Source organism: Odontomachus brunneus, unplaced genomic scaffold (genome assembly GCF_010583005.1).
Source record: "Odontomachus brunneus isolate Ranch 3 - 2012 unplaced genomic scaffold, Obru_v1 Obru_scaffold_120, whole genome shotgun sequence".
In the NCBI taxonomy this organism is placed as follows: domain Eukaryota; kingdom Metazoa; phylum Arthropoda; class Insecta; order Hymenoptera; family Formicidae; genus Odontomachus; species Odontomachus brunneus.
The window spans coordinates 119606-119955 of record NW_022639570.1 but is presented as its reverse complement, the minus strand read 5'-3'; positions in this window follow the sequence as shown (position 1 = coordinate 119955).

Here is a 350-nt window from a genome sequence, read left to right as displayed (position 1 = left end):
GTATATATTCAATGTAGCATGTATATACAGGGTGTCTCACACTCTCCTCCGGGAATTTTGTGAGGAACATAGAATGAGTTGATGTGAACATAAGTTCTATACCGTTTTGCGAAATTTGTAATAATAGTCGAGTAATTAATTATGAAAGATTAAGGAAAAGCGTGTGCTGAATGGTAGAGGACCACTTGGGTCACAGCGCAGCCCAATAATATAGCGCGCGGATGTTGCGCGTGGCGATTGGAAAGCAACGCACCATTGCTTATTCTTGTACCGCTGCGTTCCTACGTCTTGCCGCACCGCGTCGAGGCGAGATATAGGAGCATAGCGATATACGTCCATTCTACGTTCCC